The following is a 17,957-nucleotide window of genomic DNA, read 5'->3' on the forward strand; positions in this document are numbered from 1 at the left end:
GCATGTGTATATCTATATGTATACATATAAAATACAGAGATTCACAGGCACACTTTTTCCTTTTATGGTACAGAAAATAATTTCTTTTTTACTTTCATAGGAAAACATAAATGGTGAAGTTTTATCTCATTCTAGCAGAAGGAAGAAAAATATTACTCTTCAGCCTTAAGGGATAAAGTTGAATGTCTCTAAACAACGTGAGAAAATTCTCTGTTCCTTCCTACAGAGAACTACACCCTAAGCCACAGCTGAAAGCTCATCCTCTCTGCCTGCCAGCTAAGGCACAGTTTACAGGGTAGAGCAGGATTCTTTGCTCCAGCTCAGCAAGACTGAACCCAGACCATCCATCTTAATGCGGAACATATAAATAGAAGATACACAGTTTAAATATTAAGGAAACCATTGTCCAAATTACATCATTACAATTCAAAACTCAGCTGCCGATTGCCCTGTTATCTGAAATGAGAGTGACTTTTTACCACTAGTAAAGACACGTTTCCTTGTTGTTATCACAGCTTACTTAACATACTGAATGTTCACACGCTAGTTTATTTCACACTGACTTGGTGGGAGTAGCATAAACAGGCAGCAGAAGTAACCAAATACTCTATGGACCAAACCTCTAATAGTTGTGTCTAACTAAGCAAAAAGATATATAAACTTAATCCTCCTAATTATTTTCCTAAACTTAGTTGGGCCAAATATTTGATGTTCAGAAACACCTGTATCCTAATTAATTAATCCTAATAACAATTTAAGATTGTTATTTATTTCCTTTTGTAATCTGGAATTGTAAATCATAGGGCTTGACTCACATGACTACCTGGGTAAAGGAGAAGCAGAGCAATTGTGTTGTCTGGACTGTATTGTTGAAATACCTTCCAGCCCAAGGCAGCCTGCAGTCTAGCAGGAAAGGAGGGTGAATAAAACTGCTAAAAGCAAGCAAGAGATCAAGGCATGCAAGCACCAAGTAGCTTTTACAGGCTTTTGCAGAGTTTACTTCATGTACTACTGAAATTGCTGTTTCTCAGGTGGGTGCTCAACAGGCTCATCTTCTGTGCCATCTCACAGCTTAAAGAAATTGTTCCAGCTGCAGAGGGACCTTCACATTTTCAGAAACACGTGTCTCTGTTTTTTCCAAGGTCTTCTCAGTAAGAAAAAATGAAGCTTTTGTTCATAATGGAAATAAGACTTGGGTAGCACAACCATAGCTGGTGCTGTCTCTGCTCTGGGAAGGGGATATCTGTAAGAATAAGATCTCATGCCTGAATTATGCAGGGCTTTAGAGAAAGCAAATCACTGACTCCTACACTGTGTGAAGGAGGGAAGCAAAGTGGTAATTGAAATCTCAGACAAGAAGGTTAAAATGAGCAACAAAAGTCTGGAGAAGGATGAAAGAGAAAATGAGGGAGGTCTGCAAATGTAATTTAAAGTCATAATAGTTTTTCCTTGGAAGTTCTGGAGGTGGATATTGGAACCTCCCATTCACAGTAGCAGGTTTCAGACTGCAAGTTTATTTGATTCAATTGTAGTCACATTAGCAGTACCTCATTGGTTCAAAATAATTCAACTCATCTTCCAAACTTGTTGCACAATAATCCAAACTAACTTTAAGATTCTCCAAAAATTCTAGATTTGTCATCTGCCTTTTGACCACAAAATGCAATTTCACAGTGAACCAATCACATTGAGCCAATACTTTGGGTACATTTTCACTTGTGCTCTTTGAATTTGCTGTATTTCAGTAAAATAATAAGTCCCAAGTAAGCTATTAGAAAAGTGGAGCAAATGTGAGAATAAGGATTAAAGTGCTCTAAGGTTTGCTTTAAAGCTACATAATTTTTATTCTTCAGAAGTATAGTGTTGCAGTGTGTCTTGTAGAATTTAATTCCATTTCATGCCTCAATTTCTTGGAATCAACCATTTTTTCAGCAATTTATAAAGGATATCTTCAATTTTTTTGTCAATAGAGCACTGGTAACATCTGTGTCAGGTCATTAATGACTACATTGGATTCACCATTAAAAATCATTCAGTACCTGACCACTTTTACCCAGTTCTTTCCCTGTACTAAAATCCTTATAAAAAAAGATCAACTTTGACAAATTAATGAATAAATTTCAGAGTAGACCATATATTGTATTTTATTAATGTTCACTTCAGTCACATTGTGTGACAGCATTGTGTTTGCCTAGAAAATCAAGTTATTTTTGAGGAAAGCCCAGATAATCAAATATAATCTTGCCTATTCTGATTATTCAACACTCCACTATTTGCTTTAAATTATTGTAGACAACTCAATTAAAATTCAGAGGCTTTTCAGACATGAGTAAATTCTGTCCTTTGCCTCCTTTTTGCAGTGAGATACTGCATTGCCTGTTCTCAAGTTATTTACCATCCTGACTTTTTGGAAATATTTCCCACCAAACTGTTCCCACAGTCTTATTCCAGTTCATTTCAGAATTTTGGAATTAAGATTTTCAGAATATCTCAATATTTATTTTTGAAATACCTGTCTCTCAAATCTACATTTTATTTGTTTATATCATACCAGCCATAGGCTGAGGAGTATATTTGAATCAATTTTGGAATAGTAGGGAAAACTCCCTTTCCTTCAGACCATTATCCAAAGAACAAGGTGGAACTTTGCTAGAGCAGCCAATGTGGTACTTAGGCACAGAAGGAGATGGAACCAAAGGCCCAAAGCGTTCTAAAGGAGCAGTCACAGGCAGGTGACAGCCGCAGGAGGAGCAGCTGGAGCCCTGCAAGTGCCAGGGGTGCCACAGGATGGTGCCACAGCGTTAGCTTTGTCCGGGACTCAGCTGCCGCTCACAGCGCTCTGAGAACCCAAATGCTAAAGGAAATTGTGATACACACTTTATGGACAGCAGTGCCTGCATTTGCTGTGCTCTGGACAGATAATTTAAATTCTGCAGGTGGGGTATTTTCTTTATTTGTACACATCTGATCTTCAACCCCAAATCTCATGTTTGAGACTGCACAAAGTACAGGCTTTTTGCTGGTGAAACAGCAGAGCTCTCTTTGCCTTTCCAACTTCAATTTCATGGATTATCTGTAAAACATATTGTGCAGAAATAATTTTAGTAGCCCAGCTATTGAGCTATTAATTTACAGATCTCTTTCCATTTGACTTACCAAAGGTGTATTAAATGAGAATATTCATTCTGTTAGGTAGGTCATAGTGGTTAAACCAGTCTAAGTCACTGTTGGTCTACTTTGGGTAATGTTTCAGTAGTTATGGGAGAGTTCAAAAGCATATTTATACAAGACACCTGAGAAACATATATTCCATTCCTTTCCTGTGATATGATAAGGTTTTTTAAATTAAGAAAAAGGAAGTTCCCAAGAATGCCTATATAGCTAAGTAGTTGATGTATCTGGAGAGTGATGTGTGAGATAAAATCAAAGTGAATCAACATTGTCAGGGGCTTTTTATTGTTTATCACAGAAATTTATCTTTTGAGCTTAAGAATAAAACTATATCATTAACTTCACTCTAGTAGGAGCTCTGTATATGATAAAGACACCTGTGTCACTCAGGTGAAAATAGAATTGTTAATAATTGTTGCTTATCATCCTGGTTGTGGTATTGCACATTTTTACTTGATTTGTTTACCATGATTTTCAAGTCTTAGAGCCCTTCTGGTCTTGCTTATCCTATTTTCATTTCTGCAGTGGGCATATGAATGATGAGCTGTCACTGAGCTATTCTGACTTTTATTTATATGACAGTCTGTTGAAATTTATTCTATCTAGGCAATATTGTGATAAGATGTTGTATCAGACTCCCTGATATTTCATCAAATTGTCAAAATGTTGTCAGTTAAAACACTGTTTTCAATTCTATTTCAGAATTAATGATAATATTTCACTCCACTTGGAACAGAATCAGACAACACAAGTGAGGTTTTAAAGCTTATTACAAAATACTTCATAAAATATGGTAGAAATAGAACAAGTCCATAACTATGGCAAGCTGTGGTTTGAGTCCGTACACTTAAGTATTTTTATTTTTCTGGTCTAATTGTCTAGCTACTCATTTGGAAAAATGCAGAAACTTGTTTTACTACTGACTTCGTAGTACTGATTTGAAACTTGAGACTCCTCTTGACATTCTGTGTGAATGGTACCTGTGAGAATGAGAAATTATGATCCAGAGTACCGTTTGACAATATTTTGTGACAAGAATTACTGTCTGAATAACTTTGCAAAATGTCAGCTGCCATATGGAATAACACTGCACACGTGATCATGAATTATTACAGAAATTTCCCTGTTTCACCACCAATGAAAGTGAACCAGCAACATTCCCTTCTCCATGCAGACTTTTCATTGCAAGGAAGCAATTAAAGATTTCACTCATAACCACAACTTATTACAATAAACAGTTCCTCATCTTTCTCATATCTGTTCTAAGTCTTTAGGAAGGAATTTTGTTTGATGACACTTATGGACTCAAACTTCTATAGGCACAGTTACACCCAAGAAACTCATAAATCTTCATGTGCAAATGAACCTATGAAACTGCTTATGACCATGGGGCTGTGTGCTTAACCCACTTTCATCAGAAAGAAATCACAGTGCCTCACTCCGTAGGTGCTATATTAACTGACAGGAATTCAGGCAGTGGCCTCCAGGTGAAGACAATTAAGCTATCCTACCAGATCTGGAATGTGTTGGGAGCAATTCAGTGATTGGCTAGAAAGAAAGAAAGAAAGGAATGTGTCCTGCTTTTCCTTGTTAGGACTTGCTACCACCCTAGGGATAAGAGAACTGTTTATTTTCCTCCTGAAGGGGTTAAAAAAAAATAAATTATGTTGCACGTGAAGCAGGTGATCTGAACAGCTTCATCCACTTACTGTATCGTATATATTCAACAACATTCCTTGTCACAGTTTCTTTCTCTTTTTTTAATTGTGTGGATGAAAAGCAGGAACAATCTGATCTACCTTGTCATTTGCCTATAAACTTCTCTGTCCATGTTGGAGGCTACAGGAAATCAGTACTTTACCACTGGAAAAACAAGGAAAAAGTAATTTTAAAAGAAATGCATTTATGTTATGCATTCCTGGTGCAGAGATATAGGTCCAGAGCGGTCACAGATTCTCCCATATTTGGTAACACTGCTGCTGCACACTGAAAATTGAAAACAGAACTTCACAAGGAAGGGGAAAAAAAATCAGTGGAATTTTAACTACAGTCCTGTGCACTCTGGCACCATGGTAAACCACAAAAAGCACACACAAGTGTGCTCTAATGCGTTTTGGACATGTCGTCCTGTGGTCATTTTGATGTTCAAGATCATATGGTGCTGCTCTTTCGTTCTCTTTTCCAATTTATTTCAGTTGTTGCACAGTGGCATTGATGGAAAATCTGTTCCTGCAGCTTGTTCTGATAGAGCCTGTCTTCCCAGAACAGGTTTCCTGCCAGGAATGCAGACTGAATCTCAGCACAGTAGATTTGACTCTCAGATATCAAAACTAGTAGAGGGAAAAAAAAAAAAAAAAGAAAAAAAAGTAATTCTTTGTAGTGTCTGTTTGTAAAGCTGGGAACACCCCTTGCTACAGAATGTGCTAAAAATTAAGTTTCAGGAGAGTGTTACAGAAGTTCATGGGAGAGGAATTCACTGAGAATTACTAGATACAGAAGTCATGCTTGGCTCAGGAAGTTTCTCAGCTGCAAAAGTCTTGAACCTCAGGAAAATATTCCTGTCCAGTGTTTCATATTTTTCTTAAGCATCCATTCATGGCTGTTATAAGAAGCAGGACACTGGTTCTACTGTACTCTTGGTCTTACCCAGCCTGGTCATTCTTATTTTGAAGCCTTACCCACATAAATTCTATGTTCTCAGGTTTTTACTGCTGAAAAATCCTTGCATGAGAGATAAGTACCAGAGATTATTAAAAATCGTTTATAGTATTGAGATGAATCCATAGCTTAATATATTTCTTACATTAATGACTTCACTTTCGAGTATGTTAGGTCCCACACGTTGGAGTCTCTTTAAGATCAAGACCAAGATCAAGAATGTTTGTGTGTTTCACTGTTACATACTTGCTACACTGTGTATCTTGAATGTTTGTGTGTTTCACTGTTACATACTTGATACACTGTGATAAATAATGTTATTAAAAAAGACTTCTATTCTACAGTACCTTTAGATACGCGAGTTTAAAAGAAAAATATGGATATCTGTTTTTAGTTTCCTTTTGAGGCATTAACTGTGAATGTCTATATTCTGAGCATAGTGATACATACACTTTGAAGACAAGATGGCTGTGTCTTGTACAGTACCTGTACCATATGACCATAAAAAGCAGTACATATTTCTGCCTTTTATTTCCTTTCCAACTTCTACTCATCAGAGAAAATTTTTCTCTGTCTGATTTTGACCAGTCTTGTTGAACTTCTGCATATCTCCTACCTTTGAAGTCCTTAATATTATCTCTGAGGATTTTCTTTTAGCTTTCAGCTTGAGCCCTGCAAGACCATTCTCTGACATACCTTTTGATGTTTTAGTAGGTCACTGACATACAGCTTTTACCTGCCATCAGACTTCAAAGCCTGTAATGTTTGGCAGCCAAGCCTGTCTCGGGGATTTTTCTGTTGTTTGGGAGAAGTTACTGAAATTAGATGGAAAATGCTCCAGCAACACTGGAGTCACATTCCTGCTCTAAAGAAGATTGCCAGTGTGGCTTTGTTGATTATATGCTGCTTCATGGCTGCATCTGGCACTGGAGGCTCTCTGTCTGAAGAGGATAGCCTCCAAAGCTGTTCCACAGAGCAGGGTCAGGGTGACAAGAAAAGAAGCAGCCCAGGTTTGTGGTCCGTCTTTGGTAAGGTCCTCAGGTTCTAGAAGAATGTGATTTTCATCTCTGTAGGCTTTTACCTACTGGGACTGCTCTTCCAAGAGCACCTGTCAGTGGTGTCAGACTGAAAGTACTCCGCCTGCAGTCATCCTGCCCTGACACAAGGCTAAGTCTCATCACTGAGGCATCCTGTCTTGTGTGGGATCCCATATTTGTGACTCATGGGGAAAGTGGGAAAACTCACAGGGCATCCTCACATGTTCCTACCAAGACAATTTATTCAGGAGGAAGTTGAGGGGGGTCTCCAGTGGGAGTGCATTCTGCCATAGCTCAGGCAGTATCAGCAGCCTTTTGATTCACTTGATTTGCAAACCTACCAACTTGAATTTCTCATTCCTGCTGTTATCAAACACAGCACCATGCTGCTGACATGCAATGAACCAGCCATAACTTGGACACAAACAAGTAGGGTTAATTATTTGTACTTGACACTGCAGACTTCTAGTTATATATACCTTGGATTTCTCATTAAAACTACAGATTTGTAAATGATATTTTCTAAAAATAAACTACTTTTGAATACCTATCAGTAAATGCGAGCCATTTATGGTTTTTCTCAGAATGAAACATGATTTTAAAATGTATATGTATAATGTATGTTTAAATAAAATGCAGTGAATTATATTCTATATTTTTATGCCATATACCTAATCAAAAATAGCAGAACTTTATACATTTTGGTAGCCTGTATCTGTAAGTATCATGTTGGATTATTTTATTTAGGCAAGATGACAGAAATAGATCTGTCCTATTACTTTAATATTTCTGTGATTAGTATCCTATTTCAAAAGATACACTGCTCTTTTAGGTACAATGTTATTTTCTCAGGTTTTTATACATATATACATTAAATTATAATGGTCCTGATTTTGTGTGTATTATTCAGTAGAGAGTTTCTGAAAGAGCAGAAAACATGGCTTCCATTGCATAAGAAAATGTTAAACAATATTAAAGAACATGTATAAAATAAGTCCAGAGTCTGTTCTCACATCTGTTATTCAAATATTATATTGCCATAGCATCTGCTGTCTTGCAGCTAATCAGATTCATCGCTACTATTTAAAGCAAAAACAGGAAACAAAACAAAACAGACAGACCACTGTTGGTGTTGGACTAGGAATTTTTGGGACAAGTCCAGTGAGAGACTGATGAACTATAACATTTGGCGTCCCAGCCCATGGCCTACAGGTAATTCTGCATTAGGCATCTACACTCCCTGTATTGTGAGCAGGAAGATTTAAGGAACCTCATTATAGGACAGCTGAACAACCTGTGCCCTGGGCAAAGAGCATTTAAGGTCAGCAGGAAATCCCCTTCAGGAATTCAGGTGCTGCACCAGGGCTGAGAGCTACTCAGAAATTGCCCCTTGGGACCAGGCATCTACAATTGCTCCATCAGAAACTGCAGAGAGTTCGCTATTTTCACTGAAGCTTTTGTACAGTAGTTCAGGGATCAGCAAACTCAGAGATATGTCAGAAGCTTTAGTACCTTGTCTTCAAAGGGCCCATGCCTGTATCTTTTCTATATTTCTATTTACATATATGAGATCTGCTCACATGGACAAGTCTCACAACTGCATGGCAGATGTTTCTTTCCTCTGTTTGTAATTACATCACTTGAGTGAAGATCCAGTATTTTGAAAGAAAGGAAATACTGATGGGTGGAAAAGGTCAACTGGAGTAGAAAGTCTTCTCCCAGAAGCTCTGTCTGAAACTCATATTCATGATCAAGAAGCATTCATAATTGTCACTGACGGAGATGACCAGATTTTTGTAGCTGAGAAATACTACCCGCAAATTAAGCAAATTGTTATGAAGGACTAGGAGTAGAGCCCTCTTCTAATGCTAGTCTAGAGACATGCCACAGAATTCTCATGACAATATTGCCACAGGAGACTGATCTGCACTCAGTGACACAGAAAACACTGGCAATAGCACTGTACTTTCAGAACCTGTGAACTCATCATAATCACTTTAGCAACTTCATTGAACAATATTATACCCTCTAGCATCCATACACATACCAGTGTTCAATAAAGTGTAATGTCATTTTAAAGACCTCCCTTAATTCAGGTGATTAAAACTACTGTGTCACAAACAGATTGTAATACTTACTTTGGTAAGAAGATGTTAGAAAGAACTGGACTGAGATATTCCGGTTACAAAGTCCAGGAAAATTACTGAATGAGCTCCTTGTACAAAAAATACTTCCTCAGGTAATGTGACCAGCATAGGAAATTCAGTAAAGCTTGAGATCCGGCCATTGTAGCTGGATTATGTTTTCCTAGCCTTGCTAGTATTATGGTCAGATGCTGCTTTTATAGTTAGAAAGAAGAGTCATCACACAGCTCTACTTTAACACAGAGCTTCATTATGAGCTTTAGTCAAGGGAAAAGTATATCTTGCTCTGTAGCAATGAGAATAATCTTTATTTCCCAGTCCTTTTGAGTCCTGAAATACCAAATAGTGCCCATTAGTAATGTACAGGAGAATGCAGTTCATCACCTTCACCGTGTCCAAGCACTCTGCCCTAGCTGTGGATAAACTTGCAACAACACACAGGCACAGCAGTTCAATTTCATCATAATTAGCTCAGTTGTCCTCACCAGCCAATATTGGTCAGCTTTATGCTTTAACTACACTCATTAAACAGTGTTTACTTGTTCACAGCAAACATACATCACTGTATCTCAAACATATATATTGTCATAAAAACTGAATCTGAAACAGTCTCTTCCTAAACAAACTGCCTACAAGCCAAGGTATCAGCAGTGCTGATCTTTACCTGAATGTCTCTTTTATTTGTCTAGGCTCCAACACAAAAATATGATCTCTGGCAACAAAACTGTGTATGGAAGCCAAGCAGAGTCCATCAGACTAGCACAGAAAACCCTGAGCCACAATGAGAAAAACCATTCCAGCTTCCCCTTAAGCAGGTTGTGAGGTTACAGCTCCCCACCCCATCACAAGCTAGCACATTCGGGTTTGCCACCTTCAAGGCAGGCTGTACTTGCTCTCTTGGCAAAATGGTCTGAGTAAACTGCAAGACCTTTAACCATAAGGGTTCTTTTAACCTAGATCATTTTGTCAGGGCTGGATTTAAACAATCATGACACAACATCAGAGGCAGGAGAGGGAAGGAAGAGGCAAAAGCATAGATCTGGAAGTAGAAACCACTTAATCACATGTAGTGCATTTGATTGCTACTTGAAGACCTTATGTGCTCTCCCAACCTGAAATACACTGTTCTCCCTGGCAGAGAACTATTGTTAGAGGAAAAATGGAATGCATGTTAAAAATAGTTCTGGAACTACTGAGGATTAAGGGGCTTATTTACTACATTTGAATTGACTTACTGTTGTGTTAATAATTAGTCAAATTTGGGGGAAGGAAAAGTTTCTAGCCACACCTTCTTTTTACCTGATTTATCAAATTCTTCAAGTAGTAAATACTGTTAAGAATATACAAATGAATTTTTGCTTTGAGGCTGAGTACAGCAATAGCCAGCACTTGCAGAAGGACTTTGTGTGCTCCAGAACAGTGAGACAGAAACCCAGTGACAGCAGGAATCCCTTCAGCACCCTGCAGGCCTGTTGTCCTGAGGGCTTCCAGAAACTGGGTAACACCGTCTTGTATACTATAATCGACTTCCAACCCTTCATTCAAATTGGCAAAGCCCACAGAAGCTGCATCACAAGCCCCTTCTCCTGCGAGGCAAATCCAGCACTGACAGCTTTGCTTGCCGCCTCTCAGCTGGCAGCTGCAGCCCGGAGCACATCAGACCAGGAGCCGCCCGGCTGACAGCCTTTGGCAAGATACCACCTACAAGGAGTTCCCAGCCAAACCTCCTGTTCCCTGTAGAAACAGGCTGTTTCTCTGCTAACCCTTAATTGTTGGGCTTTCTCTGCCTTAAATCCTGCTGGTACCGGTAGGGCAGGTGGGGCTAACTGAGCCAGGGTGGTAGCTCCAGGCCTCCTGGCTCCCACAGCAGCAGGTCTCTGTGCCGTAATTACTGTTGGTTAATACTGTGTTTGGCAAGCTGCGAACGTTCTGGAAGTTGTTCCCTTCATGCAGTCTTTCCTTTCATTCCTCACCACCCACTGTTCTCCTTGGCAATTGCTAGTTAAGGTGGAAGTTTCTTAAGAAACTGCTTGTTAAGAATTTGGAAATGGGGTGATGTATATGCCAGTGGCAATCCTTTTCCTTGCAGGATTAGCAAATGGAGTTGTTCTGTGTCCAGCTGCATTTTTCTCGTTGTGCTTCCAGCTTTGCATAATTTTTGAGGAACTGTTTAGGATGTTATGTAGCTCACCCTGAGCAGGACAGGATGCCATATAAAAGAGGGAAGGCCAGGGAACCAGTTTTAAGTTAGGTCAGTTGATAAAACTGAAAAGAAAAAGTCAACACTTTGGGGCATCAGGTCTGATAATAACTGCTCTGCATTAAGCTAAAAAGCAGCTAGATCATCTGAGAGAAAAACCAGATAATAATTGTGAAATAGAGGAGAGATTAGTGGAGAAGACAGCTATTAAGGGGGGAGAGGTGATTGAGTGAATATCTCCCATAGAGAGAAACCTCATTCATCACATCAAAAAGCATGGAAGTATTATCTTGGGGGTGAATTACAATGAGCCATTAAATAAAAATGTCATTATTTAATACATGGTAAATCTATGAATTCCATTTCCCTCACTCATCTTTGTGGTCTGCCTTGAAGACTAGTACTGAGAAGAGAGAGATGGCTGATCCCTGTGTGAGTGGCACATCTGCAGGAGATGGGGTGCTCCTGTTCTCTATCAGTCGGCTCTGCAGGTTCATACCAGTCCATAGTGGCTGCTGTAGTTTCACCCACATAGCTTCCCTAAGGGCATCTGCTGCACTGACTGAAATGTCGGGTGTTCTAGGAAGCATGCATGAATCTTATATCTTGATGGGTTCTCAGGTAGGTGGGTGGTATTTATTACAACCAAAAAGATCTTGTGAGGGAAAAAAATAAATTATTTTATAAACCATCAGTAGGTGCAGTAGGGCTAGGGGAACAATTTTCTGTGTTTTCTAAGACTTTAAACAAATAATTTTCAGGTTTGAGTTCTAGCTGTTCTTCAGTAACAGTTCACTTAAAATATAGCAGTGGGCAGGTTTTATTTACTAAAAATATCACATTATTTCCTTTAACAGAAGCTGAGACTTGACTGGTTTTCTGATATGCAGATTATGCTGGCCTTTTGCAGGAGCCTGAATACAAATTCTTGAAAAGAAATGGTTAATGGAAATACTTCTTGAGAGCAGAATTTTGCTTGTTGGAGGGCAAGCAGAAGATAGAAACTTCTACCAAGTTACCTCTCTAAGTAATTAGTTAAAAATTATTTAAAGAGATCCTCAGCATGGGGCCAGAGTTGGGTTTTTTGCTGTTGCTTCCCTTGGAGATGTGGCAGGTAACAATAGCAGCAAATACCCAGCTCTGTACTGAATGCTTATTGTTTACAGTAAGCTATCTGCTCATAATTTACGTCTTCCAACCAGTCTAGAATATCTGGCACTTCTGCACATAGATAGAATAGAGACAGTATTTTGAAACCAATTTCTTAACAGAAGTTACTCTCCCAGTTCTAGTTACATTAATGCTGCTATCTAGAAATGTTTCTTCTCTAAACAGTGATTGGAGGCTGCAATTTAGAGCAGCTTTCTTCAGGCAGGTATTTTTTTGGATTTCAAAGGGACTTTTGTGTGAGTAAAGTAAGAAGGAAGAAATGGGGACTTGGAGTTTTTGGTTTCTGTTGGTTTGTCTTTTTTAATTATAACAGAGATATGCTATAGCTTTTATTTCACTGTGTACACATGCTCTATCAGGAAAAAAAACCTATATTAAAAAACCCTGGCTCTTACAGAGTTGGACACTTCAGTGGCTGCTCTCATGAAAATTCAGCATTTTTAATGAAAACAAATTCAATTTTTGTGTCTCTTTTTTGGGATTACATTGTTGAGACATTGGCCTCTTATTGCCCCAGTCTTCACTATTTGCCTAATAATTTTCCTAATAGTTTGTTCCCACTGAACTATGATAGTTGGATAAAGCGCAGAAAAAAAAATTAAGCAACTTTTCATCTGATCATGTTCTGTTACCTCCCTGAAGCCTGCATTAGTGATGCTGTAGGCTATACATCACTAGAGAGGGGCATTTACTCTGTGGACTAGTAAAGGGTGACCAACATACAGCAGCTGTCAGACCCTTAATCCTCTTTCCAGTTTATCTGCTGCAGCAAAAGTTGTAAGCTGTGATGTACACCTGGCCTTTTATGCAAGACATAATTTCTTGAAGGTAGATCTATTATTTCCATTCCTCTTTCATGTAGTATTTTCCAAGGCAGTTTAGAAGGTAATCAACAGTGTACAGTTTGAGAGATGGTTGCAGCTGTTTTGTGCTAGATTTGATTCAGGGGAAGTACAAACGATCTGTATTCAATTTGGCAGCCAAACTGAAAATAGGGAGGAAAAAAAGCCCTGAACAATGAAAATGCAAAAATATAATTGTTTGTTGTTTTACTTTGAGAAAAACCCAAAACTTCACTTAACATACCCACAATGCAGCATGTGGGCTCAAATACTATTTTCAAAAGATGTTTGAAGCTAGGCCTCCCACAATGTAGAACACTTTTATGTTTTAAATCAAAAGTAACTGAAAAAATATTTCAAAAGCATAAGAACATGTAATCCTAGTATTTCTATTTCTTTGTCAATGTCAATTTGACCTCTAGAACAGATTTTTTTTTATTTTTTTTTTTCCAAATAAGCAGTTCACCAATAATTTTGCTGAACCCAGGTATGGACCCAGGTTAGCTTATGTGGGAACTGACATGAGAAAGACAAGACTATGGAGGGGTTGGAGCATAATGAAGTGTATGTCTACTTCAGCAGAGTATATACATACTTGGAACAGCTGGGTTTATTACTCCTAGCATTTTCTAAAATGTGTCTGGGAATGGTGTAGTTATGGCAAGATAAAGTCACTTCTGTTTTCAAAAAGTGTCTGTAAGGAAGAGAGACTTTGCTGTAGCTATGGGCTTTTCTTTTGAACAAAGGTTTGGCTCACCAAATAGTACCCATTGCTTTGTATTCTATCTATTGATAAGTATAGGTGGAATTTCTTGTTTATCTTTTTTATTGCTATTGAACACTTATCTAATGGTTTCAATGACTTTTCCCACAATAAACCTTTCTTTTTCTGATGATGTGATTGTTGATTGTACTATTTAACCCACATTCCCTACCATGCTTCCTTGCTTGCACATTAAATTAGTTTACAATTGTTTACTCTGGCCTGATTTTGACACTTGCAGTATCGATTGCCTGAATGATCAAAATCCTTTTGAAGGTTAGAGTATTGTTTTCTTTTTTACTTTTTTTTCCCCCATGCTTAGAAGACTTGATGAATTTATAACACTTATAAAGCTGGATTTCTAAATTTACGTCACATTTTATTTAGAATTTTTCAAGGGGAAGTTATTGAGCAGTGCTTGACATTGACACTAGAGATAAGAAATGTCACAACTTGTTTTAGTTTAGTTGTTTCATTTCAGGCTTTATGAAATCCAAAAGAAATTGAATATAATTCTTCCAGTAGAATAAATAATGACAAATATGGAGAGGAAGGATGAACCAAGGAGAAGGTTGTTGCTCTAACACAAAATCTTGCATGGGAGTGGCTGAGGAAGGATACTGGAGCAAGGATGGGGAAATTGAACATGTAAAGCTTGAAACTGCTAGCATTGAGGAACCGGGCTAGGAATTAGACGCTAAGGGCTTTGATTCATTACTGAAAGTAAATGCCATTCCAGAGCTTGGGCATCGGATCTAAGATAGCTGAATTTAAATGGCCTTGTATTATCGACAAATAAAGTGTGGGTTTGTAGTTCTGCCTCTAGAAGATGGAAAAACTACTGCTACTATCAATCACTGTGAGATGATGTAACAGAAGTCTATACTCTGGTCTAAAGGTCATGGTGTTGCTAGGAACTGAGTTTCTGTAAGGTGATGCAAATTTCTGCTTTTCCAACTTCTCTTTCCTCTTAACCAGAGAAAGTGCATATATCTGCACATGCAACCTAATTCAGAAGCTAAATTATGCCAAAATTTGGGCTGTCTGGGTAGCTTAATCACTCCCATGCTGGGGCTATAGTCTGACATTATATGTTAATTTTGTTACTGCTTTCATGTTCATTAAGCAGCCAACAGAGCTCATCCAGGAATAAAAGTGGGCTGAGTATAGTAGAAAGTGTGTGTGTATGTGCACTCACACATTAATCACTCATAACAATAATGGAAGCTGTACAATTAATGATGAACTGGATCCAGAATACAAATCATGGGAAGCTTGAGCATGAGAAATTTGTTCTGTGCTTTGCCACGGTGTCGTGTCTCTTGATGGCCAAATCACTTAAAAGCAAAGCCTGGTTGCTAAATACCACGCAGCCTGAATTTGGACTTTTGCTCCCTTTTGGAGCTCGTGTGTACAGCAGTTGCTGCTGTGCGGCTCCTTTCCCCGCGCTCAGCGGCGGGCGGGTCCCGCTGCTCGCGGTGCCCTGCGGGCGCAAGCGTAGTGCGGTGCGGTTCGGCTCGGTTCGGCTCGGCTCGGTTCGGTTCGGCTCGGTTCGGTTCGGCTCGGTGCGCGTGCCGCACCTGCCGCGCTCCGCTCGCCGGCCCCGCTCCCGCCCGGGTCCGCGCACCGGCGCGGGGGGGGCGTGTCCCGCGGGAGCCCCGCCCCTGGGGCCCCCCTCCAATGGCGGAGCGCGGGCGGGGCCGGGGGCGGTGGCGACCCCGGGGGCGGCAGCGGCGGCGCGGGGCTCGCTGAGGGGAGGGCGCTCCATGGGCAGCGGGGCGGCCGCGCGAGGGGCCCGCGGCGGCCCGGCTGCTGCCTGCGCTCGGCCGCCGCTCTCCGGTAAGCGCCGGCCGCGGGCTACGGGAACGCCACGGCGGGAGGAGGGTGGGGCGTCGCCTGTCGCCGCCGGGAGGAGCCGTGGGCGAGCGTGGGGCACGGCGCCGGTGAGCCGCCGTGGGAACGGGGACGGCTGAAGGGGGCCCGGCGTCCCCCTCCCGGTGCGAGTTTGGCCCCAGCGACTCCCACCGTCCCGCCCTGCGGTTCGCCGGAGCGGTGCCGGGCGCTTCCCCGCGCACCTACCTCCGCCCTGCCCCGCACCTCTGGCGGCCCCTGGCCAGTACCTGCCGCGGGCCCGGGGCTGGCGCTGCGCGGGGGCGCTGCGGGGAGTGCCCGCCGCGGGGCGCCGGGAATGCGCGGCGGGGGCAGGGCCGAGCGCCGACCCCCGCCCGGGGCACCGGGAGCGGCCCTGCCCTCAGCCCGCCAGCGACGTGGCCCCTTTTTTTCCTTTCCTTTTTTTTTTTTTTTTTTCCTTCCCTTTCTTCCCCTCCCTACCGGGGAGATTGTGCTGGGAGAGCAAATTTTTGAAATATCTGGCGCTTTAGTTTTTTTATCTTTTTTTTTTTCCGTCTGGACGGGTAGTGGCTCGCTGTGAGGCAAAGGAGTCTGGAGGCGTTTATAGCAAAGCTGGTGGATGCTTTTCGTTTTCAAAGCCAGAGTCTCCTGAAGAAATATGAAACACTTCTCAGTAATGAAAGGCATGTGTTCTGGGAGGGAAACGTTCCCCATCTGCCTTGTAACACAGGAGGAACAGACGTAAGGGCTAATATTTACGAGGAAAAGGTGCCTCCTATGCTAAGCTGCTCAGTTTTGGTTTTCATAGGTTTTTCCCGCTTAGAAACACTTGTCATCACTTTTATAATTTTCAAAGTGGTGGCATTATTGTACTGCTTGTACAAAAAAAGACAGTATTTCTAAAATAACACAGCTTTAAAAGCATGGACTTGCCACCGGAACAGGTCTAACACATCATGCTACTTAAAAAGTTGACTCTGAACCTGGCCAGACTTAAAAGAGGAATGTCTTTTAAATAATATGAAAATCTTTCTCGATATAAATAGATATCACACTTGTTAGGAGGAGAGAAGGTTATATGTCTTGTTTTGCCTTAATTGCAAGGTAGAATTGCAAAGTAGCTTTGTAGCCATGAGAATTATATGTGGGAACAGAAGAAACTTGCTTAAACACTGTTTAATGTAAACCTCACTTCAATCTACTTGAGGTGTTTGGAATTGCTTAATTATCTGCATTATTTGTATAGTGTCATGAGTGCTCTTGTATGGACTGACTTTAAGCAGTAAACAGAAATTAGAGCAGTTAATTTGTGTTAAATTCTAAAGTTTTTTTCCCCTCTCTCCCAGCACACACTCCCTGGAAGGCCTGCACATTAATTACAAAAACAACTGCTTTGACCACGTTTCCTCTGATATTTTTAAACTGCAAACAGAAATAATGGAAAAATAATTGAAGTGTATTAGAGTAATGCCTACTGAAATTCTTAGTGGGAGTGTTCCAAGTGGTAAAGGTGCTGCTACTTCAGTTGGTGTAACCAAGTGCAAACATATGCAGGAGAATTCGTTTTAACCTGTATTTTTTAGCTCATTAATAACTTTTATTTTTAGGTAAAGTAATTGAATTTAAAGGTTTGCTGTAGATGTGTCTGTAACCCATGTTTGCTTTTTAACTGTTGTGTTCCAGTTTGGATTTTGTTTTTTTTTTTTTTCCCCCTATGGTGTAAACACTGAGAATTTCTCCTGGTGTTGAGAGAACAACAGCAGGCGCTGTGGGAGCTGCTGGAAGCGTACCTGACTCTGCCACCTGCAGTTTGCTTTGAAATCAATCGCTTAACCTGACATGGCAAAATTTTCAGTAGCTTTCTGGTTCGCTTTTTTTTTCCTAAAGGAAAGGAATGCAAGTAGTCTCCTGGTTTATACTCCCCCAAATTTGTGCATTTTTTTGGTGGAACTTTCAGGGCGGAGCAACATTGTTCAAGATAACTGCACTGAGACTTGCAGATAAACTTCGATACTAAAATACTTTTTCATTCTCTTCATTTTTCTGAGTCTTTCTTTTGATTGCCTTTCATATTGATAGATAACAAGCTGAAGAGCCCACGTAACTACTTTGAGCATGTTT

At 40.4% G+C, this 17,957-nt stretch overlaps 1 protein-coding gene across 18 annotated transcripts in view; it reads left to right on the plus strand.

Moving 5' to 3' along the window:
- Positions 1–17,957, plus strand: part of ARHGAP29 (Rho GTPase activating protein 29) — a 76,386-nt gene that overhangs the window by 8,417 nt on the left and 50,012 nt on the right. For 8 of the 18 annotated variants that reach the window (XM_086901862.1, XM_086901863.1, XM_086901856.1 and 5 more), the window contains exon 1: positions 15,713–15,824. The exons of 1 other annotated variant lie outside the window; for it this stretch is intronic. The gene's annotated coding sequence lies outside the window, so the exon portion shown is untranslated. Of the gene's footprint in view, positions 1–15,651; positions 15,929–17,957 lie in introns of those variants that run through there. 9 more of the 18 variants (XM_086901857.1, XM_086901859.1, XM_086901848.1 and 6 more) reach the window with 6 other exon arrangements.

Source organism: Cyanistes caeruleus, chromosome 9, assembly GCF_971803275.1.
Source record: "Cyanistes caeruleus chromosome 9, bCyaCae1.hap1.1, whole genome shotgun sequence".
Lineage (NCBI taxonomy): Eukaryota > Metazoa > Chordata > Aves > Passeriformes > Paridae > Cyanistes > Cyanistes caeruleus.